At 38.2% G+C, this 24,163-nt stretch overlaps 1 protein-coding gene and 1 long non-coding RNA gene across 2 annotated transcripts in view; one reads left to right on the forward strand and one right to left on the reverse strand.

The window, feature by feature from the left end:
• TPRG1 (tumor protein p63 regulated 1) overlaps positions 1–24,163 on the forward strand; it is a 153,206-nt gene that overhangs the window by 103,069 nt on the left and 25,974 nt on the right. The gene's annotated exons all lie outside the window — the stretch shown is intronic.
• The window catches only part of LOC143648201 (uncharacterized), a 30,473-nt gene continuing 11,936 nt past the window's right edge, over positions 5,627–24,163 (reverse strand). Inside the window, exon 3 of the long non-coding RNA XR_013158440.1 lies at positions 5,627–5,965. This is a non-coding gene — a long non-coding RNA (uncharacterized LOC143648201). The remainder of the gene's footprint in view (positions 5,966–24,163) is intronic.

Raw genomic sequence — 24,163 nt, forward strand, 5'->3', positions numbered from 1 at the left:
AAGAAAAATGCATGCCAACGCTCTCTCCATGATCTTCTGAATCACCTTTTATTCACCAGCTGTGTTTTGTTTGTTTTTTTCTGATTTTTGGACGCGTTTTTATGAAGGGTTTTATAAATCCTCTCTGGCTTAGATCACTTCAGCGTGGGGAGACCTTACCCACGTGCTCCCATACAAGTGAGAAGGGACATGTTCAGCAGGGACGGCTGCATTCCAGGCTGTGGGGGGTGCATCTTGGTGTGGACTCCCTAGGGGGATGGCATGGGGCAGGGGAAGGGCTGGAGCAGAGAGTAAGAGTCCAGGATTTGCTTCTTCTAATTTACTGCAGAAAAGGTTGTTAGTTACGAAAATGTGTATCAATCCTTGTAAGGTGCTGTTAATATTCCTCAATAAATGGTTAAGGCATTAACCTTGGGCTTTTTTAGGCAAAGAATGCATGATACAAATTCAAAGGTAACCACCCAATGAAAAGCACACATCTTCCAAACCAGTAGATGGGAGAAAATAATAAAAACAGGAAAACACCTCTTAATCAGTCAAAAAAACAAAAAACAAAACAAACTACAAAAGACTAAACTAAACCAAACCGAAAAAGAACACATAGAAAAAGTAAGACCAATAGAAAGCAAAAAATAAGATATCAGAGCATGTGCAAGTATATTAACAATGACAATAACTGAAAATGGACTAAGCTTTAATTAAAAGAGGGCTTATCAGAATGAACTAACAAAACAAAATGGAAGAACTCCCAGCTATTTGCTAAAATACAATAAATGCACCTAAAGCATAAGAACACAAAAAAGTTGAAAGGCAAGAGGTAGATATGCCATGTATTTCTATCTAAGACAAAGCTGGTATAGCCATATCAATATTAGACAAAGGTAAATTTCAACTGAACATTTCCTAAGAGTTGCATTATTACCTCACGAGAAAATGTTTAAGAAAAAAAATAAATGCATGTGATTGATAAGAAATATAGGCATTTAGAGCTAAAAGGGATTTTAGAAACTGTCTAGTTCAGTCTCCCTCAGTGTACTGATGTCAACTCTGATCTTAAAGGAGATCAAGGAGAATCACCAAAGACATAATCATGCAAGAACCCCAGTAGCAATGGTGGAGGTAGACTGTAAAGATGGGTATACAACTAAAAAGGTTGTCTTTGGCCTAAGTCTCCAGGTTCTAGCATTTTTAGGTTTTATGTTTCTTATGTAATCAACAAACAGTGTGCATTTTTTAGAAGTATCTCGGTAATGGAGCAACGGGCTCATAGATGGTAGATGTGGAATTAGAGTTTTGACTTTCCATAATTTAGTGTTTGGCTTTGGGTATCCTTTCTGGACCTCTTCTTTTTTCTTTTTTAACATCACTAGAGTAATATGAGCACATTCTTAAACTTTTGTTTCTCCTTCAGAACTCAAATTCTGTAATTTAAAATTATCTGGGTATCCTTTTAAAAATAATAGGCTTATATGCTGAGGAAGAAAGCAGTTCCAGGTGGCTTTATGGAAATTATCATATGTGGGAGGGAAGATGCCTGGATATCAGTGACAGGAATTTTCAATTTAATCCAATACCAGTTTAATGCCTCATATTTTCATAAATTGCCATTTTGGGAGGAAGAAGCTTTCCAAAATTTTTTTTCCTTAGTTGCTTCTTGGAATTGCTAAATTCCACTTGTCTGAAATCCGTGCAGTTCCCCTGGGCAGATGCTGGGTGGCAGCAGAAGTGCTAGAGAAGTGGCATGTGGGAATGCTGAACAGCAGAGCTGCAGTATTCCCGGGTTCACAGAGCTCTCAGTCTGTGCTCAGGTCCCGACAGCAAGTGACCCAGGTGGAATGGCTGGTAGGGATGGGACGGGAGGTGGGGTAGAACTTTTCTTTCCCATTGCTTATCCTTAGCCATTTGAATGGAGCAATAAGTAACTACAGTAGCTGCAAAAATTTATTATACAGCCACTGTTGACCTGACACTGTATTAGTCTCCTTAGATTTGTCATTTTTGAAATCAAATGTCACCACTAGCAAGGTGTTATTATCTCCATTTTACTGATGAGGAAATTGAGGCAGAGAAAGAGTAAGAGACATGCTCAAGCCTGCAAAGCCAATCCTGGTTTACATGGGATGGAGCACAGATTCATATGACACCAAAGCCTTTCAAATCATGGTGCTGTACAGAAAATAAAGACAAAAACAACGATAAGAAATCTCATCTCTCTTTTCAAGGTGGGTGAACCAATGTGAGAGAAAGGGCAAGGAAAAATTTTGACGAGAGAGGAAGTGATAATCTCATCTCTTAATACTTTCATATCCTAGAATCTGTAGACCCTTGCACACTTGTTGCATTGGAGTCACACACACACACACACACACACACACACACACACACACACATATACCACAATTCCATAATGAATGCAGGAGGATAGTTAATTTTGAATTGCATAAAGGCAGAAATGGAGACTTGCTTGAAAATGAAGTCACACTGCCAAAATCCGTACTGAATAGTGGCAGAGCAGAATCTCCCTGTCCCTAGATTAGGACATTTTCAATTATGTGACAGCGCTTTGAGGAGACAGGTTGTTTCTTTTATGCGTGCAGTCATCTAAAATAGGTCAGCTAAAAGGTAGAGGGACAGTTTTCAACCCTAGTGCAAAGAACTGAGATGATTGACATTCAGTGGATGGCCCTCATCTCTCAACACTAGCTAACTCCTGCCTGCAGTTGCAGTAATGCCTGCTTAACTGGCAGCTGTTTACAGAGTCCTGCACATAGCAGATGTCTAACTTAAACGTACTCATCATGCACATAAAGAAACTGTAAGTATGAAGGCTCTAGTTGGGTGTCAACATCGAGGTCAAACCTAGATGAATGTACCCTAGCAGAAAACAGGAAAGGAAATAATTTAGATATCTTAGATATTGTGCATTGCATAATTTTACATTTAATTTTGGCTAGAATGTACATAAGAACTTCTTGTAAAATATTGAATATTTGAGGTTGCATCAGATTTCCTGTGATTATCAAAGATGGAAAGTGAGACACAAAAGGTCAAACTCATCACAGTCATTGGATAATGGAGGTGTCCTGATTTTGCGGGGAAAGAGCATGGACTTTTGGAGCCCAGCAAATGTGAATTTAAATCCTGCGTCTGTCATTTACTGGTCGTAAGAAGATAATAAGTTAAACACTGAATGTCTCCGAGCTCCAATCTCATCTGCAAAAATGGAGAAAATAATAACTACTTTAGGTAGTTATTGGGTGGTTGGTCATTCTGAATGAGCCAGTATACTGAAAACACCTAATGCAGTACTTGTGTACTTTGCTTTGCCTTTATACCCTGACCCCGATGTCTCTCATTTGGTTTGGATTCTAATGAGATCATGTGTATTATAGTTTATAGCACAGATGACCTGCACGATATGGAAGTACAACTCAGTCCTCAATGGGAAAAATACAGTGCAATCAATTCCTTTATAATTTATTCACGTCATAGGTTAACCATGTTATAGCATGCTTCCCCCATACGTAGTTTTAGCATCTATTATTACATTTGGGATATGCTTTGACTTGTATTCCTGAACCTGTATAATTATGTGTTATATTATAGTGGGCTTCACAACATTGGGTAATGAAAAGAATTCTGGCCATGTAATCAGTGGAATTTTGTGCCAACTCTACCAGTCGCTAGCTGTGTGATTATAGATATGTCTCCTTTTAAGACTTCAGTATGAGCATTTCAATGCAGGCGCTCTATAAAGGGCTAATCAGTTTTCAGATTTTATTTGTCTGTATTTTATTCTAGTAGTACATGTCGAGACCCCTGTTTATTATGTTAGTATAATGCTTCCTTTGAGGTAAGGATATCATTCTTTTAATCCTTATCATCTCAATAGTAAAAGATTGAATCGACTAGCCATAAATTTTCCCTGCTAATTTAGGTGTGTATGTGTAATGCAGAGGCTCAATGCTAAATAGAATCAGTGGGCCTCTAACCAGCCCATGTTCAAGGTCAAACCTTATTAAAGTACTCCAGGTTACAGTAAAGTGGTTCTAGAGACTCTTCTCTTAGATTAATGTCAAGGACTGGGGGTATAGGATGGAATAGTCATAGAATCACTAATTTAGAGAGCACCCTAAGTGGATATCCTCTGTCCATGACCCTAACAAGTGTGTATCTAGTCTCTTATTGAAAGTTTCTAGTGAAGGAGAATTCACTGTTTCCTACCTTGCCTGACCTAATCTGGATGACTCTAGTTAAAATTGTGGTTTTTTGTATTAAGCTGAAATCAGCCCTTCTTGAAACTGTCACCTACTCTATTAGTTGGTCCTAATATTTTTCTCCAGAGCTACACAGAATCAAGAGTTAATTCATTAAATCAGCAATAATTTAGCTCCTACTATATGTCAAATATTGGGCTAAGCTCTGGAGATGCAAAATGTGGTGTCTCTTTTCAAGGGCTAATGGCATGGTTGGAAAGATAGAAAAGTGAAATGACAAATACAGTATGATATGGCAGATACTGCTACATGTAAACATAGGGTACTTTGGGGACAGAGAGGAACAAAACTTATACAGATTAGGGGGTCAGGGAAGATATTGCGAAGAGCTTGATAATCTGAAGTTTTCACGTCCTCCTTCCTTACTATCCTCTCCAGGTTAACTGTAGTTAGAGAAAGTGACAAGAAGTGTATTTTTGGAAGTCATAGAAGGACTCAGGAGACTAGATTTCTAATCCTAGTTTTTTCTGCCACTGTACCCATGAGACAATGGACAGTGGAAAATCCATTTTCCATAGCAGAGGATACAAATAGTGACTTTTTGGGTTATTAAGTCCTTGGTATTTTTAGATAAATAGATGATGCACTAATCTAATGGATCTGGCCCAGTGTTTCCCTGCTGCTTATTTTTATTCCTCAATCATCAGCTTAGAGAAAATGTGCATTATTTCCCTTGCTTTGGGGCCTTATGAAGCCCTACTACCCATATTCCATGCTATGGACCTGCTTTGGAGTGTCCCTTAGTTTGTCCCTTGAAATGTTCTCAGCAACCATTAAACGAAAAGCACACTTAGAGAACCCACAGAAATTTTGAACCTGCCCAGACACATTGGAAGTTGCCCCTGGGAGCTTTCCATTGACCAGCAAAAAAAAAAAAAAATGACTAAGACAGAGTCTACCCACTCCTATGTGGAAATAATACTGTGTTTGTCTAGAAGCCAGTGAGAAAATGTATTTTGAAAATAACCTGATGACTGCTTATTTTTTACCCCAGATGCTTTGATACCAAAAATCTTTGATTTTTAAAATTCTTGCATTCCAATTTCTTCCACCAATCCTTGGAGAGATTTTTAAAGAAAGGCCTAGTAGCCCTGACTCTGGGGGTTGAAGTGTCTGTTAGAAACAGGATAGGCATTATTCTACCTATTTCTGGCAAGCTCTGATAATTTTCTTGGTGCTAAGTGAAGTGTAAATATTACGTGAGTGGAACATTTCACAAATACTGGAGAGAAATCCTTTATTGATGGGATATGAAATCTAGTCTCCAAATGCATTATATAAAATATTATTTTCCTTGGATTGGGAAAAATAATTACCATTTAGTCAGCCTGTCTGGATAATTTTCAAGGACAAAATCAATTTTTCTTGGGAGATTTTATATTTTGCAGAACTTAAAACACAGACTAAAAGGACAGTGATTTCTCTGGTTTGGGGGTTTTTAATGGCTCTAGTGCCTGTGATGGGGAAAGTAGTAATTGAAGCATGGGACACAGAGAGTAGCACTGAAATTCCTATAAGGCCATAGTGTCACAGCACAGATTTTCTGAAGTATTTTCAGAAAATGGTAAACTCTCAAACATTGATTCAGATATTTGCAAGACAATTCCCAGGATTTGCAACCTTCTCTCTCTTCCTTTGACTAAATGAAGTAAGGCTTGTCCTCCAAATTGGCATTATGCATTTCTCACCTGTGAAAAACATTGAGATAAAGTTGAATGATTTGATCATATTTGAGAGCACACTAATATTTATCAATTCTTAGATTAAGATTAATTTCCATTTACGCTCTTTCTCAAACAGTTAAGAGCCCCTAAGTTTTCCTAAGATTCTATCTTGGGAATTGAATGTATTTTATTATGCTTAAAGGGAAAGTCACTACTGACTGTAACAACTGAAATCCACAGAACTGCACATTTATCAAATATTTGTTGAGGTGAAGGCACTAAGCTTGGTTATGCTTTTTGACAGCTTTAGCAAGTACATGGACAACCTGTTACCTGTAGGGAGACCTGAGGCCTTTGACTTTCTGCCTGAACTCCTCCAAATCCGGCTTCTACTTGACGACTGGACTCAGACACAGAGCATCATGTGTAAAGTAGTGTTTCGAGCCAGGTTCAAATAGAACAAGCAAGAACTGAACATGAAATCTCTGCACATCACTATGCTAGGTGTTGCAGCGATGTAAAGCTAATGCAGTCTCTGCCACAGAGTGCACATGTTCTAATAGGAAGGATAAGAAAAACATACTGGAGCTATCCTTCAAGGTGCAGTAATATTATGCCTTGGAAAGGAATAGACACTGAAGAAAGAATTCATGCAGCTATAGATGCATCTGGAGAACATAAATGAAGTACTATGGCCTTTGAAGGATGGATAAGATGTTGTTAGTTGGCACCACTGGGCTGTGAATATAGGGTTAGTGGAAAAGCGTATTCCAAGTGGAAGGTATAGCAAGAATAAAGCTACATGGACACATAAATGCAGAAAATCCCAGACAGCAGTGAGTGGGTGAGGTTCTGATGGAGTATAATGCCAGCCTAGTGGGTGATAGGTCAGTATAGAATGTTTGTACTTTCTTGGCAGCAATGAAGCCATTGTTGGAGTTTAAATGAGGAAGTAGGATAGATTTGAATGGGAGGGTGGTGGAGTGGGGAGGAGGGAGGAAGACACACACAGAGGCTGCTTCAAAAGACTGAGATCCTGAACTTGCAGGCTGGCTATGAGGATGAGGTGATGGTGACTCCCAGAGAAAAGGCAGCACCAATAGATCTTGATTTGATGCTGGAAGGGGCGTGTGGAGTGGGCAGTGCAGAAATGAAAGAACACGGGCAAAGGAATCCAAAGTGGCTAAATTTAGAAGCCTGAGAGGCAAGGGGGATGGTGCCACTCTTCGTGGGAATGCAGAGGTCAGGAGAAGTTGGATTCAGGAGAAATGTGAGGAATTCAGCGGTGGATGATGACTACAAAGCAGAATAAGGAGATTCCCATAAAACCAGGCCATGAGCAAAATTTCCTGGACTAAATTGGCACAGTGTCTCCCCTCTCCCAACTGGAAAATTTTAGGCCATGGAAAAAAAAATAAATTTCAGGCCATGGAACAAGTGCCCAGATATTGCCTCAAGCACACTTTAAGTTATTGATACTTAAGGCTTTTCATTTTAGGAGTCACTTACAGATCATGTATATTGTCTACAAAGTGTACAAGCCATAAACATAAAGCGTATAAACAATTCCTAGCTTCTTCCTTGGAAAGGTTTATGGCTGTCCTAAGTGATACCTTGGGAGTATTTATGATGACAGGTTTGGCACTCTGCTTGGAATATATACATGTCCCCCACCCTCCCTTAAGCAAGCTGCTTCCTTAGGAAACAGCCAACAGAGAAGGGTTTTCTTAAAATATCTAATTTTCATTTCTTCCTCTTTTTGTTAGTGGGTAAAATTAGTGATTACTGGATGACATATATATTTTTAATGGCCCTTCATACTTTAGGGATGAATCATGATGGCCTTCTCTGTTTGCCTCCTCATTATTTCATTCCCAACTCCATTTCTGTCTCCACTATAATTGCAGCACTGGGTGAGACACTGCTCCAGGAGGAATTAGCTGAACTGTGGTGGTTTGGCAAGCGGAGGATAGAAGGAAATAGCATGGAACAAGAGGGCTGTGTGAAACGTGTAGCCATATGGTTTTCCGCCCAACCAAGTTAGCGCCCCTTAAAGCCTCCAGCCCACCTGAGGCTTTTATGGCATCAAGTGTGTGATGGGGTAACTCTATAAGCTACATCTGCCCCAAAAATAATTATAAGGCTATGAATACACACACGACACCTCATACCCTAAGAGATCAGGGGAACGTCAAAATCACATACAAGTTTCAGAATATGATTACTTTAAAATAAGGAGAGAATTTACTTGGGTGGTTTGATACTTGGTGGATGTTTCAGTTTCTTAGGCTACTTAAAACAGATACCATAAAATGGGTTGGCTTTTAACAATGGAAATTTATTAGCTTACAAGCTTGCGGCTTTGTGACCATGAAAATGTTCAAATCAAGGCATCATCCAAGGGATGCTTTCTTCTTCAAACCTGCTGCTGGTGATCCTGGACTCCCCTGACATGTCAACACTCATGGTGGGATCTGCTGGTTTCTCCCTTCTCTTCTAGATGCTGTTGATTTCAGCTTCTTGCTTTTGTGACTTTTTCTTTCAATATTCATCCCCTTTGTAAAGGACTCCAGTAAAAGGATTAAAAGTCATTCTGAATGAGGTGGGTCACAGTTTAACTGAAGCAGCTTTATCAAAAGGTCTTGCTTACTATGGGTGCACACCCACAGAAATGGATTTTTAATAGCATGCTTTGCATACATACAGTTTTAAACAACTACAGTGGAGAAAGTATGACTAGAGAGATGAGGCTAAGTGTGGACATATAATGTTGATCTTTTTCTAATCGAAAGTGTTTTTTAATGTTTTTTTTTTTTCATTTTTTATGTTTCCTGAAAATATAAACTATGCTAACGAGTAGGACTTTGCAGTGGACACGTTTTCCCAGTATACAGAGCTGAGAATTTACAATGAGAATTTATGAACTTGAAGTGCTGTGAGGATTGGAGAGAGCAATTGTTGGAAAAATATGTATAAATGTATTGGCAATTTCAAAAAAAAATAGCAAAAAAAATGAAGAGATGGGTAACATCAATCCATGGGTTAGAATGTATTTCAGTTTTTACTGGTCCAGTTGTACATGCTACGTTGGAATCGCTAGTACATTTGCTGGGAAAGGGGAAACTGGTATCTGCTTGGACATGCTTGGGAATGGAGAACTTGCTACCTCTTCAGGCAGCCTGTTCCATTTTTTTTTTTCACAAGCTATAGCTCTTAGAAATTTCTTTATTTTCCAAGATCTGCTCCATTAGTGCTTCTTCGGCTTCTTTAACCACATCAAAGCCTAATTCTTCATACCTATAAAAATGTTTCATATTTGTGAATATTGTATCATTTCCTTTCTCAGTCTTTGTTTCTCCAGGCTGATTGATCCTCTTCACAGAAGGCATTCAGTCATAGCAGATGGTTCTATCTCTCCATCCCTTACTTCTCCCCTTAGTTGCTTGATCTAGGCTTAGCAACCCTGCTTTCCAAGGAATTCTGTGTTTGTGGTGTTAGAACGGTGCCAGAACCCCAAGGCCCAGGGCTCGGGCAACCTATTGCCTGGATCATCACACTGAGCATTCCCAAGGGAATTTGGAAAGTTGAAATTCTTCCAGGTGGGGATAAAGCAGCAGGGGTCCACATGTCAGAAACAGGCTGACTTCTCATAGCCTGCATCTTTTAGCTGAGTATGGGGAACTGGAAGCTTCTGCTAGAAAGAAGATTGATTTATAGAGTGACCAGATTGATCAATTGGCTACATAATGTCCTGTCTCTGTAATACCATAAGTGATGCTATGAATTTATTTCTATACCTCTCCATACAGTCCATGTGCTCTTTAAATAAGATGAGATGTGGCCTCATGGAGGGAAAAAGGTGCCCAAGATTTAGAAGATCTATGGTCTTATTCTTGCAAATATCAGGCTCTCACTCAGCCACAGGTTTTCCACTTGAAATCTATATCCTCTCTTTCTGGGTAGCAGGCATTGCACTAGTCTTTATATTCTGATCACCCCACTTGTAAGTCATGTTCTAGAATTCAAACCCAGGTCTGTCTGTCTCCCAAATCTGTGTTCATTTTTACTCTTCCATCATCCTTTTCCTAAAATATGGGGGGGTGGGGGTGGGGTGGACTAGAAGCCAAATCTATTATGTTGCTCCTAGCTCCAACCAACTATGCTCAGTTTTCCTAGGAAGTGTGCACATTGTATAAAATAATACAGTTCCACTAATCAAACTTCCCTGTATGTATCTGAGGTCAGGTGTGTTCTAGGCCAGAAGTCAGAAATGTTTTTCTCCAAAGGGCCAGATAGTAAATATACTAGATCAATTAGATTATGCAGTCTCTGTGGCAACTACTTGACTCTGAGTGAAAGCAACCACAGACAGAATATAAACAAATGGACACGGATGGGTTCTGGTAAAGCTTTAGGTTCAGTGACAGGCATTGAGCCAGATTTTGCTGGTGGGCCATAATTGGCCGACTTTAGCCCAGGGGCTGGACTGTTAGCATAGTGAAAAACAGCCTGGCAGTTTATAGAAAGGCCCTGTTCTGTCCTGCTTAGTGTTCTCTACATGATTCAGTTGAAGGCAAAGAGGCACATCCGGTCAATCTGCAGATTTCAGAAAATTGGGAAGGTTCACTAATATATTTTGCAACAGAATTAAAGGGCAGGAAGAGATAGGTATAGCCTAGTGGCAAAAAGCATTGCCTTTGAGGTTAGATGGATCTGCATTCAAACTGTAACTGTGCCACTTCCTATCTGGGGGAATGCTTATTAACCTGCAGAAGTTACCTATTTTTCTAAGCCTTGCTTTCCTCATCTAAAATATCTCAATCTAAAAATGGAGATATTTTTACCTATCACAAGGGTTGTTGCATAGATTAAATTACATGTCAATGAAAAGTATTTATTACAAGGCCTGACAAATATTAACCCTTCAATAAAAGGTAGCATGGAAAACCTCACTGAATTAAGGGAAAAAAGGGGGGGCATGAAATTTGATGAAGAAATGACATAAACTGATTTATTAGGCAGAGGCAAAACCTCTGAATTATTACACCAGGTTGCATCTAGAGACTCATTATCAAACTGTAGATTGTCACTTCAGATGGAATAGCACAAAGAGGTCGTTCATGTTCTTCTCAGGTATTGAAGGAAAGTTACAGAGTGGGAGACAAAAGTCAAAGGGAAACCTGGATCCATTCCTTCAGATAGGCAAAGGAATTGGAGAAAGGTTTCTAAGTCAGGTGCTAGAATACACTGAGAATCACAGAGGTTTATCTGGAAGCTCTCTGAGCTGAATCTGCAGCCACTTCTCTATGGTTGAATGCAGGGTATGAGGAGAAGGTAGTGATATTATTACACTTTCTCTTTGGCTACTCAGGAATTTTGCTGCTAGCATATGCCATGTATCAACACCAGCTATTTACAGAACTATTCCCGTGCTAGACAAGAAGATAATTCAAATCACAGGCTCTCTTACTTAGCTTTGGGCTCTTCCTGCCTAGCAGAGTATAGGAGCAAAGGCATTTTAAAAGAATGAGTAGCCTGAATGAGAGGAGACTTAAACCTGTTTGTTTAACATGTGCATTACAAATGAGAATAGAACACTTGTAGCTCCTTTTAGGCCCCTCCTGCTCACTTTCTCTTCCATCTTTCTACACATTCCAGCTGTAGAGAGATCATCAAAAGTTTTTTTGCACATGCCTCCATAAGGCCAAAAAATAGCTATGCAAATATAGACCTAGGAAAAACCTTAATTCTTCCATTAAAATGATGCTAATCAACATCATGAAGGGAAAAGGGATTGCAGACAGATCGCCTGATTTAAAGGAACAACCCTACCATTATAATTTGTATTACCTTAAGCAAGTAAATTAACTTCTCTCAGTCTTAAATCCTCTCTGTAAAATGGGGATGATAATATCTGTATAAAGCATTAGTGGATGCAATGCATGTAGAAGAAAATGTTGATTGCTTATTCAACAACCATGTACCCCCTTCATCCTTTCTTGCCAGAACCAGTTTTATTTACATGTCTACCCTCCATCAAGAAGCTGTGTGATTCAGGAAAGGTGGTCTTCAGCCCCAGGAGAGGAATGATGATGGTCTAAGCTGTCCCTCCTGTCAATTAATGCTTTAGATATAAATATATGACCCAATTTAGGCCAATGAACTAATGTGTATATAGGACTTACTATGGCTCAGATATTGCTATACAAAGTTTTTAGATGTTAACATAATCTAAAGCACATATTATGTTAACATAATATGTTAAATGAGGTAGATACTATTATTAACTCTATTTTGCAGATGAGGAAATTAATGAATAGCAAGGTTAAGGAATTGGTCCAAGATCACACAGCTATTAAGCGGTAGAGCTGGGTTTAAATCCACCAGCCTGGCTGCGAAGTCTGTACTCCCACCACTAAGCTGTGTTGCTTCTCATATAACTGAGAGTGCCAGGGAACTTCAGGGACAAGTTTTCCCTAATGACTAAAAAAAAAGTAGGGAGAGTTCAACTCTTCTTTGGATGTTATTGGGTCTGTGTGTGAAACCTGACATTGCTTTAGGCTTCTGGCTACCATGTTTGTAACAAAGCTGACATATTGAAGACAGCAGAGCAGAAATATGGAAAGATACTGTATTTTTAAAGATGTCATCAAGCTTCTGAACTGACCAACCCTGGACCTGTCTTGCTTTCTGTATGTTTGTGTATGTGTGTGTAATATTGGGGCATTTTTGGTTATTCTAATTATATGACACATATAAGGTTATAAATACAAAATCAAATGTCCTTGGTATTTTTTTCATATTCCCTCATCGCTAAATACAAACCAATTATCCATTGTAAGTCTAGGTTTTACAAGGATAGGGTGCTAGTTTAGAAGGTAAGATTTGTCCTCATTGGCCTTCTAGTCTGACTCTTTCTCTAGCTCAGGCACCTACCGGCTTCCTGTTTTCTCCTCTTAACCTAGGCTCCAAAAGAGCAAAAAAGAGAGACCTTTAAAGATTCTCAAGAGAAGATTTTAAATGGTTGCCAGCAGTCTGAAGGAGTTGCCTAACCCATGCCGATGTCACTAGGTTTCACAGCCCTTTTCAAAATTAATGAAACACGAATAGTGGAATTTTAGGTCACAGCAAGTAGATGGAGTAGAGTTATTTTGGACAGTGAGTTTTCCAAGTACTCCTGAAGTCACATGTTGTAGTTATCCAAGCACTCCTGAAGTCATATGTTGTAGGCAGTTGTCTATTCTTTCAGCCTGCCAGACAACTATGGGTGCTGCTTCTACATACTCTTCTAATACCTGGATCTGCCTGGATCCACCATTCAAAAGGTAGAGTGGGAGAGGGATCATTAAACCCGTGGTCTTTCATCTTGTTTTGAGCAGGACTGATGTCACTAAGAACAGTCAATCCTTTTCTTTTTCTTGTTCTTTCTCTTTTGTCCTCTTGTTCATCAGTTTCTTTCATTCACTTCCTCCTCACTTTACTTTCTCCCTCTCTGTCTTTCTTTTGGAACTGCTATAATGAAATAATATTATCTGGATTTTCTACAAAATTGCCTTGGGGCAGTACAAGGAATACCTTTCTCATCTCACTATTTTGATTACTCCAAATAGGCATGCACAGCTGGTTCCCTCTTCTTTTTGAGGTGAACTACAATCTGCTCAGCAAATCACTGCTTTTCATTTTGCTGGCTGGAGGCAGAAAGGTTCAAATAGGTGAGATGAGGATGTAGAGGGAGGATGGGGGGGATAATGACAGATTTGATGATAATTAATATTTTCTGCGTTTGAATAGTGAAAGTCCTGTCCAAGTTCCCCAGCCGAGCTTGAGTTAAGCTCGTGGTGTGTGGGTTTAAGTGCTCTGCAACCTGGCATGCTGGGGCTGGTCTAGGGGCAGTGATGCTGTATATGTGGAATTTTGTGGTTCTTCTTTATTATTCTTACTGAGTAAGCCATGCATATCTAAAAAGGAAACTTTAAATCAACCCACTCCTAAGGTGAAGTAATGTATTGGATCTGACATACCTCACTCAATTTAAATTACCAGAAAGTTTATATATTAATTTTCAAAGGCTTTGGAGTTTCTTGACTATTAATTTGCATTTTTATAGAAAAACTCAATTATTTATGCCTCATGTTTGTGCCAGTTTTTTTAAAGTAACGAGACATCCCAAATCTGGTTGACTGTTAATCATTTTCAGATCCGTGAAAACAGCACTCAGCTTCTGCTAGAGTTCGGAGCTGAAAACACTACCTATGAGACTCCAGGTTTTATTTTGGTTTTTCTTTCAAATAGTCAACTCGTTACCTCTTTTATATCATTAAAAGATATTAATGAACAAAATAAGTTTCTCTCATAACACGGCTTTTTGGAAACTTCTGATGCTATGAAATTAGAGTCCTTGCTTTTCTCAAATGAATATCGTTCAGAAGAGAACAACTGAATATAGTTGGGGTTGAGTTATTATGAAGTTGATATTTCCAACTGTTACCTTAAAAATCATATTGGATAGAATCATGGAAGCCAAGGGAGAAGATATTTCCATGATGGTCAGCAATGACCAGTCACTCATTCCATAAATATTTGTTTAAACTGAATGTGGCAAGGAACTACCATTCTCATTGTTTCATTAAATCCTAATGTTAACCCTGAGAGGTACAAATTATTTTCTTCTTTAGTAAGGCATGGTAAGATTATTACTTGTGTAGATCACAGAGCTTCTATCTCTGAACCAGGATCCAAACCTGAATCTTGTGTTAAAGAAATCAAAGATCCAGATTCAGAGCTTAATCTTTTATGTGCAGTCAATTGTTTTCTGTTTCTGATTAGAATGTTGGGAATTTGAAGGAAAGAACACTTCTGAGGCATTTTTTGTGCATGTATCTATATGAAAATTTGCTTATGGATTTTAACTTGGTTTGGAGAGCTTATTTCCCACAAAGGAAGCTCAGCTTCAATCAATATCAACTGCCGTCTTCTCTGGCTTCCATTTCTCACATGCTTTTGTGTCCTAAGTATTCCACATCTCCATTGTAAAATGCTTGTCTGGCTGATGCTGGGCACCAACTTTTTTCTACACATTCCTAATATGTGGCCCACTTCATAGTCAGGGCTCATGAATCCAGAGTAAAAGGACACATATGTCATTGGATTCCAGCTCTCAAAACGCTCTGTGCCAGAGGGTCACTTATTACTAACTTATTGGTAATATTTAATTTGTTTCCATAATTCCCTGGAATTCAAATAAAAATGTGTATAATTTCTCAATAAATACCACTAAGCACTTAAAATTCTTTAAAAGGAATGGAATTAATGCTTTGCTGAATGTTACTAAAATGCTTGTTTTAAAGTGTCTATCTGCAAATGCTGCTGTGATAGTAGACTTTGAATATGAGGAAGCACAAATGAGAGGGAAAAAGGAAAAGAACGAGGATAAGACACAAGAAATACTTTGGAGCCCCCAGACAGTTCAAAAGGCAATACAACTTTTCCACGAAAGTATTTCTAATATCTCAGCAATTTGCTCAAGGTGCGGTTGATTTCAGAATGGAAATATTCAGAGCTGCTAGTGTTACTTTACAATCCTAAATGCTATGGCATCACAATATCAATGGATGCAAATGTTATTTTGATTTAAGAGGCTGAGTTAATATTGTCATTAGAGACACTGGGCTTTTGTAAAGACTGCTTTCAAAATCAGCATTTTCAATGAAAAGTCAATTCTTAAATGTATTTATCTTTGTATATTTTATATTCAATTTAAACTATGATTTTTAAATTAAAAAAGAGAAACTTGTGAAATGGAAGTATGGGAAAAAGATGAACAGAAAAGCAAAACTTATTAACTGAACCCTCAATAGTGAAATATGACTTTTTCACTGTAGTGATAGAAATTAGCATTTTTCTTTTCAACTGAAAGCTTATGTAAGAAACAGTGACACACACAAAGGACAAAAGATTTGAATAGACATTTTTCCAAAGAGCAAATACAAACCGCTAAAAAGAAAAAACAAAACAAAACAGTGAGACAGAGAGAAAGAGGGAATGGTGTGTGTACTGTGTGTATGTTTGTCTGTACACCTCTAAAATTCAGCTAAATAATGAAACCAGTTTTCAAAAGATTTATAGTTGGGCCAATAATGCAGCCGTTTCAGTTTTTTTAAATGATAATGAGTAACATATTGTATGTAAGAATCAGCTGCTATGATTTGTGATAAACTGAGACAGCAAAGTCTATACATTGTGGGATCTGCAGGGAGTTTGCAGTGGGAAGGAAGAGTAAATGTCTAAAGGTCAACACACATTGCAGGGGGAAAGGACTGAGTAATATAGCATGCCTGAACACAAAAATTTAATTATTTACTTTATTTGCTGTTCACCATATGATTTGGCAGTGATTTGTTTGTTGTTTTAGGTGGGGTAAACCCATTCAGTTCATGATTACAAATCCCTGAAACACAGAATCATCTTTGTTAAGGGCTTTGGGGGGTTTTGTACTTTATCTCTTCTTTCTTCCAGCCAACCTTCATCTCTCCTCTTCAGTGTTCCTTTCTGCCTTTCTTTTCTCCACCTCAGCTGGGTCAGGTGTCCTCTCAGGTCTTACTTGAGGGCATCATTGAGAGACAACCTGCAGTTTCAAAACCCCTAAATAGTCTTCATTATCCTGTACGAGCAAATTAACCCTGACAAATGCAACTTGCAGGAGGGAAGAAAGGAATTATCCAGCTGTTACTGCATCTTCCCTTCAAGCCACTGATTTGTGTGCCTAAATTATGAGATTGGAAAAAAAGCAGCTTAAGATGGTTTTGCAAAAAAATTCCAGCTGGTTATGGGTTTGTGAGTGCCTGTATCAGTGTGTGAGCATTTTCTTTTTTCCAACTCCAAACGTTTATGTTAAATTTTATTCCATGCCAATCACTAATGTGCTCGGTCTTGCAGGGTAAGTCTAAAGACTGAAAACCTAGGCTGAAAATAGCTGATTGGATCTTGAGCAAGTCTGGAGGCTGAGTGATGGGAAACACAGTGCACCTGTATTCCTTCCCCCTGGCTTTCTCCACCTGCATGCCCCACAGGTATCTCAAACTCCAAATGTCATCTTTCCTCTATCTCGTGCTTCCCTAACAAACCTGCTTCTCTTCTGTAGGCCTTCATTTATGAGAATGGCCTCATTGTCTTTACGGTTACCTAGGCTTGAAAACTCAGTCATCTCAACTCCCTCTTATTCTTTCTCCCCTAAGTTAATCAGGTGGTCAAATTCTGGCAAGCCTATCTTTGCCAGTCTTCTCAAATCTAACACTTTCCATTCCTATTGCTTAAGAGCCAGGACATAGGAGACTGGCTGTGCTAGTTCAAGTTCAAGCCTAGCCACTTACTGGCTATGTCATCTTTCGAATGACTCTTACATTCTCTTTTGTTTGGCTTCTTCATCTGTAAAATGGGGATGATGATAGTTTGTACTTCTTAGGATTGTGAGGATCAATTGAAACTATTTATAATAAATGTCTAATATGGCATGTAAAAAATATTGACTACAATGAAAATATTATATCTTGCTACTTCCAGTCTCCACCCATCCCCAAATTCATTCAATTTTATACTATCATATTACCTTCTTAAAATACCACACTGCTCAACTCATCTCCCTGCTCAAAATTTTACTGGTAATTCCCCATGATCTCTCAATGCTCCACAAACTGGATTACAGAAAATCTCAGTTCACAGAGATTTGTGCCAGGGGCTGTGAGAAGCCATAGAATAATATGCCATATTTACTCAAAGCCTAAATTTTGATCAACATTAAATGGTTTAGATTTTAGAACATAATTTTTATATTACAATTAACTCTGATAAATGGAATCAGTAGGAAACACAATTACATACATTCAATGATAAAACAGCAGGTTGCAAATAAATTTTGTCTTTACAAAATTTTGCCTTTTATTATTTTATGTTTTGGTCCTTTGGTTTGGGAGTATTCTATTGGCAAAGTAGGAGAAGAAGCAATACATAACTTCTTAACTTGACTTACAAGATCCTCAATAATATGATCTACATCAATAATACAGACTACTTTTCTAGTCTGACAATCCTTAGATCCCCTTTATCTAATTCATAAACCCATCAAATCAGATGTGACAATTTTTCCCATACATACTCCATCCTTCCTCTGTCAATGCATGGACCTACACGTTTTCTTCTTATTAAACTTTCTTAGAGCACTCCATCACTGTGTGCCAACAATCACACACACTGCTTGTCTAAATTCATCCATGTTTTAAAGCCCAGGTTATGGGCAAGAAATGATATAGCGGGATATATATATGAGTTTATTAAGTTCTCTTTGCAAAGAAGATTTTGTGGAGGTAAAATTCCTAGATGTTTCAGGGTAGAGAAACTTGGCCATGTTTGACTCTAGATTATTGTGTCTAAGAGGTTTGGGATGAGGCCATTTTAGAGAACATTTGAAGATGCCTTTATCTTCAAATAAAGTTATATAGACTAGGGCTAAGTCAGACAAGTCCCCTCGCAAAATAGGGAGCACAGGTGCTGACCATAGTGTATTTGAGACTCGGGAAATGGGTGGGGAAGTTTTTTTTAAGATTGTGACTGAATAACAACACAATTATAGTTTAGTGGGAAAGTCCTAGGTGGAAACAGTTCTAGACCCAGATCTAACTTCTACCCATTGGGTGACCTTAGGTCATAGTGCCATCATAAGCAAAATAGAATTAACAGTGGGGACATGAGGGTCAAACATCTGTGTATATGTAAAAGCACTTTGTCATTTGTAATGGGGTTTCCTTATCTGTGAAATAGAGATTACAAGAATGTCTCCTCAGAGGGTTATTTGAGGATTAAATGCAAATCACTTACAAAGTGTTTGAAAATAGGGTGCCCAAGAAATAAGTGTTAGCTCTCATTATCACCATCATCATCATTATTACTACTTATATTATAAACTCATGAAAGGGTATACCATTAATGTAGCATTTGATTACAGTTTTGCCACTAATATATGGTACAGGGTTAAAAAGAGTTGCATGACTCTTCTATCCCCTTGGCAAAATCTTTATCTCAGAAGTCAAGTCCTTAATTATTAGAGATTTTGACAATTATCCCTCTATTTGCCTACTGTTCCGTATATTTCAAAGGGCTTCTGAAAATATTTATCTCATTAGCTCCTGAAAACCACACTGATTATTAAGCAGAGGAAGAATAATGAATAACAATTGGAAGGTGGACAAATGGAAGTTGGGGCATTCTTTTTTTCGATGGTGGCCACAGCAAATTTATACTGGATAAAATGGTCCTCCCAGCTGCTTCTCCAGGGACCTCCCGAGCTCAGGTTATGCCTCCACTTAACTAAACGAACTTACAACTAACTTACAATGAAAGTTGTAACTAAATGAACAACTGTGGAATTGTCTTCCATTCTCCATACACCAACTAACATTCAAGCACATAGTAGGTCCTGATGGCTACTTCTCAAATTCACTTTGTAAAATGTGAAGACATCTTCTGCATGCTTTCTTGATGATTCCCAATATAAGATGTCATTTGTTTAAAAGCTTTCTACAGAATCAGTGTCGGTGTTCCAAAAAGGGAGTTAAAAATTCTACGATTGCAGGATTTATACCAGAATATTAACGGTGATTATCTCTGGGTGATAGGATTAGATGGAATTTTCATTATTTTTTGCTTTTCTGCTTCTCTGTACTTTTTGTTTCTCTGCACTCTATTTTATGTAAAAATAACAATCATATTACATTAGCAACAATACCACACTTTGGAGCTGGTATAGGCTCCTTCTTTACTAACTGGGCAGTTTATAGAGTTGTGGTGGGATTCAGTAGATACTGGTATATGGTAGGTGCTCAATTAATATATGTCTACATCCACTATTACTCTTTCTTCCTTACCCTTCAAATGTGTATAACACATTCAGGCTCAAAAATTTTTTTGAGTGGTGGTTGTAAATTCTGTGTGGAATAAAACTTATACATTTGGAAAAAAACAACTAAACGAAAAGTTTAAAGTGACAAGGTATTCCAATTCTCAAGTCTTTCCCGCATGTCCTTTGGTGACCGGCTCTTCTAAGACTTTGTAATTACAGCACTACATGGCAATTGATCAGTGACATGGACCTCGATCTGGCAGGATTATGACAGAAGAAAGACTGTGAAGCACTGTTTGAAAAGGTGTCCTTGGAGGGGAGGGGAAGGAGGAGAGCAACTTCTGCAGAGTATTTGGCTGCCTTCCGGGACAGGCCAGAATTCAGGTATCCTGGGGTCCCATGTTTGCTTATTTTGGCCTTTGTTTAGATGGCTTTGCCTAATAGGAACCTGTAGCCTCTGTTTCAGAGTTCAGGCTCAGTTTGGGCAGTTCTCTAATTGGTTTATGTCATTCATTAGGAATTGCTTTTCTCTAAAGTTGGAGACTTGAAGCCAGATTGCAGGGAGAGATTCTGTACCACCCATTATCTGTTTAGTTGTTCCCCAGGTTATAAATGAGGTGATGTGGGGGCTCCTCTGGCAGTGTCCTTAGCTTGGCTCCTAATTTCAACAGAGTTGGAGGCCAGCTCTGTTTGGATGAGAGGCCCTGCCCTCCCACCTCCACTTTCACAAACCGAGCTACAGTGGTGGCAATGTGCCTGGAGGGGGCTAACCACATTGTTTTTTTTCTCCTGCAGTTAAAACTGAAGGCCTCCTGATCTGGGACTCAGATAATTAAAAAGATTGTTCATCTCTGGAGAGGGTTTAGCAGAGGGAAGGAGGGAGGGAAATATATGGCTGGAAGGGAACAAAGAAGTTTCAAGGATTGGTTTTCTCCCCCACAGGCTTCTCAAACTCAGCAGGCTTTGGAATAAATGGATCTCCCCCTCCAAACCTGCATGTCTGCTCTGGTTAAGGGCACTGCTATTTTCTCAGTCATCTAGGATGAAAACCTTGGCACCATAGAATAATTGGGAGAAGGGTGTATTAGTTGATTTTTCAAAGACATTTCCAATTTGAGATTAAGATTCTATTATGTGTGACTATGAAGTTTACTTCCTTCTCCTGTGAATTCTCCTTGTCAATGCCCTATTCCAGGCATTCATGATTTCTTCCTCAGAGACTACTGACCCATCTCCTTTGCTTTATACTTCCCTATATACATTCGGCTTCTCCAGTTCTAACCATTTAATCTTTGTAAATAAAGCCATGTCCAAGTACCTATCTCTTCCCATATTAAAAGTTCTCCTTAGCTTCTAGTTGTTTACAGGACAATGTCTAAACTCCTTAACCTAGTTTTCAATGCCTTCTGTTATCGGAATCCAATCTATTTGTCCAGCCTTTCAATTGACTTCTTCCCCTGTAAACTATGTTTAAAACATACTGGTACATTTAACATTTCCTGTACAATTGATACAATTTCTTCTGGGAATACTAAATGGAATTCTAAAAATAATTGGTAACTGGAAATATAAAACATAGGAATGTCCACCTATCAGTTTATCCTTCCCACAAGATGGTTATGCTCATGGACTGATAACTTTGAAGGAAACTAAAGTTTAAGTTTTTAGAGGAAGATAAAATGAAGAAGATTTGGGGGTCAATACTGTATTACCTCTGGGATGAGATTTAAGACTCTATAGAGGGAAAAAAGAAGAAAGTGAGCTATTCTTTCAAACCAGGTTTAAATTATGTAATAATTGGTTTGACAACCTACTGTTGCCACATAAGACATACCAGATAGTAAAAGAAGTGCTTGGGACCCATTTTGCTTCTTGGGTGAGAAGAATCCTACAGGATTTTGTGAGAAGCTAGCTGGAGAAGAAGTTACTACCAGCCTCCCTCTACCCCTTTTAGAGGAATGGTGAATGTGCTGCAGAGCATAAGGAGAAATACATAGGACTTGATGTAAAATAGACCAAAGATACTATGTGAGTCCTTTGAAATAGGTTCTTTGAATAGACTGAGCTTCAATTTCCTTATAAATATAAAATAAAATGTTGGCCTTGTAAAATTGCTATAAGACATGAAGACAATGAACGTAAAGTGGCTGAATTATTATTACTGGTACATGATTAAAACAGAGCAACTGTTTCTGATCACACCAGGCCATGACTAAGTGTAAACCATGTGCTTCATGCCGAACATGAGCTCTCCTCTTTGCCATCCCCAATGGCTCAAAACTAAAAAATCATACATACCACTCACAAACACACATACTCAATGCCTGCTCAAGGACAACTCTCAGTACTTCCCCCCTGGGATGGGAGGTAGAAAATTTCTAGCATTTTCCCATATCCATGCCTTTATATTATTTCCCTTTACTTGGAATAAGCTTTCCCATCATCTTTTGAATGCTCACTTCTTATTTTAATTTCCGTGATCCAATTAATTTGCCATTTCTTTCAAAATTCGCCAATCCTCAAGCCAGATGTGGAATCTATTTCAGAAACAATTGTTTCTCTTCTCAAGGTTTTCTCCTCCTATTTTTCTTAGAACACTTGTGTCTTTCCTATTAGAGTGTGAGTACCCTGAATGCAGAGGAATTTCCCTGTTCATCTCTGATGAATACTGCCTAGGGCAGTGTTTTGTACATAATTCCGCTCAGCACACACTTGTCAAATGCTTAATATTTTTGTTGATATGCAGGTCAGTACTTTATATCTTTCAAACTTCATTATTTCTCTGGCTTTAAATGGGAATTCATTTTTGGTTAGTATTCAGTACTTATGTAGCATAAAGTCTTTTGGGCACTATTCAGATTGCAAAATGGCCGTGGTCTCTTTGACCTTTAAATTATTAGGAAGAAGTTGCTTTGATATTCTGAGGCTTGTTTCCTCTCCATTCTTTGTAGGAATATGTAAGGGCGTGGGAGACAGCTGCTTCAGATGTACAGGAAGCATCTTTAGGGGATTGTTTATTTGTGCAAATTTTAATTTCAATGATCGGAAATTCCCAAGGGAACATATTGTTATACTAGGCATGATGCAGGATTAATTCAAGATCATGTTCAATCTTTGTGTTTTTGGTCATCCAGCCTTTGGATAATGCTTACAATGCATATAGAATTAATTTTGCCAAACACTGAAGTGGAAAGATGACTTATTTGGCTTCGTTTTAAAATTATTTCTTCGACTTCTTAGTAATTTGTCCATTTCTTAAGTTTTAGCCAGGATAAGGTCGAGTTTTGCCTACCTGGGCTCTACCTCCCCTAATTCATGTGTTATTTCTAGAATAGAGGTAAAATTTATGATAGGCTGGTAATCCAATGGTTGTCTTATGAGGATATAACATAGATGGGAGTTCCTTTTGCTTTTACCTTGAGCATTCAGCCTAAATAAGTCATCAAGAGGGTTTGTTTATTCTGCCTTATAGTTTCTGATCAAAAGCTCCTCATGAAGGCATCAGGTGCCAAAGAATTTAACTATAAGCTATATTTTCCATGCCTATTTTCTCCAAAAGACAGTTTACAAAAATCATCTCTTCACTATGTAGTTTAGAAGCAATATTTGTCACTAAGAACTAAAAACTGTATTGGACAGTAAACTCCATGTGAGTCAGTGATATGGTAAGTCACCAACACGGTAAGGTTGCTTGCCATTTTAGCAAATGTACAGTCTCTAGAAGGAACAAGAGGGTGATTGAGGTGTATTCCACAGTGATTGAACCACTCTTGGAGTACTATTTTCCTTTTCTGTTCATGTATTTAATAAAGACTTTTGAAAACTGGGACATGTTCAGAAGAGAAGAATCTGGCTGCTGAGCATCCTTTGACTTTGTCAAATGAGGAATGGTTATTGTTGCTGTTGTTTCATAATATAAAGAGAATGTGTGTGTGTATGTGTGTTTGTGCTATATACATATTTATATATATGTGTGTGCATATATATTTTTGTAAGTGTACCTAGCCATGAGAATATATGTGTGTATATAGATTTATATACACACATATATATATATATATATATATATATATATATTTATATATATTTGTGTGTATGTATTTAGCCATGGGACATTATATGCATTTGCCGATTTTGTCAGGTGGATAAGGAAGTAGACTTGTCACTTCCTTAGGAAAATTGAATAATGAAAAAATGTCTGAACAGTCTCCAGCAATGCAGAGATCTATGATAAAAGGCAAAGAATTCTCCTTCATAGCATATGTTTAAGTGGAGTCTGCAGAACCATATATCAGGAGAATGTCAAAGGGATTTCAAATACTTGGGTGGAA

The sequence above is a fragment of the Tamandua tetradactyla genome, chromosome 10 (assembly GCF_023851605.1).
Source record: "Tamandua tetradactyla isolate mTamTet1 chromosome 10, mTamTet1.pri, whole genome shotgun sequence".
In the NCBI taxonomy this organism is placed as follows: domain Eukaryota; kingdom Metazoa; phylum Chordata; class Mammalia; order Pilosa; family Myrmecophagidae; genus Tamandua; species Tamandua tetradactyla.